Source organism: Crocuta crocuta, unplaced genomic scaffold (genome assembly GCF_008692635.1).
Source record: "Crocuta crocuta isolate KB4526 unplaced genomic scaffold, BGI_CrCroc_1.0 scaffold113, whole genome shotgun sequence".
In the NCBI taxonomy this organism is placed as follows: domain Eukaryota; kingdom Metazoa; phylum Chordata; class Mammalia; order Carnivora; family Hyaenidae; genus Crocuta; species Crocuta crocuta.
The window spans coordinates 10,051,550-10,052,575 of NW_027530368.1; the positions used below are offsets into that span (position 1 = coordinate 10,051,550).

The 1,026-nt window shown below is 59.7% G+C and overlaps 1 protein-coding gene across 1 annotated transcript in view; it reads left to right on the forward strand.

Moving 5' to 3' along the window:
• The first annotated feature begins 604 nt into the window (after nucleotides 1-604).
• PELI1 (pellino E3 ubiquitin protein ligase 1) overlaps nucleotides 605-1,026 on the forward strand; it is a 58,593-nt gene continuing 58,171 nt past the window's right edge. The window contains exon 1 of the mRNA XM_077766427.1: nucleotides 605-942. The gene's annotated coding sequence lies outside the window, so the exon portion shown is untranslated. The remainder of the gene's footprint in view (nucleotides 943-1,026) is intronic.

Below are 1,026 nucleotides of genomic sequence, written 5' to 3' on the forward strand. Positions count from 1 at the left end.
TTAGGTGAAAACATTAACTACAGGATTCTGACGGTGATGTTCCTAACAGTTATCACTTAATTGTTCAGTTACTGAAAGCAACTACATCTCTACATGTCTTAGGTAAAAAACAAACAAACTTGAATTTTAAAAAGCAGAGAGGATTCGTTTGAGGGAAGGGAGGGAAATGCGTATTTGTGAAAGAAAATTAAGCAGGAGGGAAGACCGAAATATCGACAGGAAGTCAGACTTCAGTGGGCACTTGTGAGTGGTGAGGTTAGAAGTTGGGGGTGGAGCGAAGTAGGAAGGACTAGCTGAGGGCGGGATCCCTAACAGCACCTTAAGACAAGAAGGCCCTTGTTCCGCCAGCAGCGGCGAAGAACACGTTCTCTTCCTCAGAGTGTCGGTGACCATAGTAACAGTGGGAGCTGGCCCTCTCTCCCGAGCATGCGCAATGCAGTGAGAGCCGGGACGCTTCCTCAACCATGATGTCCCTTTTTTCTTCAGTCGGAGAACTACAATTCCCATGAGGCCACTCGGCGTCGCGTCACCGCCTCCCGCTGTGGCCCTGCCTTGTTCCCTCCCTCCTGCCCCGCCCTCCTGCTAGTCCCCTCCCCTCCCTCTGAGTGTGTGTCAGTGACCCAGACGCGGTGTGAGGCGGAGGGACCGTCGGGGGGCGCCGCCGCGGCCGCCGCCTCCACCAGCAACACCAGCCGCGCCGCGCGTTCGGATTTGCCTCGAACCCTTCGGAGACGCACCACAAAGCGGGCTCCGCACCTCTCCCTCAGCTCCTCAGCGCTCGGCTCCGCGGCCAACTTCCCTCGCGGGGCTTGGCCGGCTGGCGTGGAAGGCGGCGGCAGAACGCTGGGCTGTCTGCTCGCGCTCCTCGCGTACGCACACTTCTCACCCCCTCGCTCCGAGTCTCGGGGCCGTGCTGGGATTGCGGCCACGAGCAATTGTCCGGTGAGTGCGGCCGCGGCGCGCCACGGAAGGGATGGCGGCGGGGCCAACCAGGGGTGCGGGCAAGGCGGGCGCGCAACTTCCTCG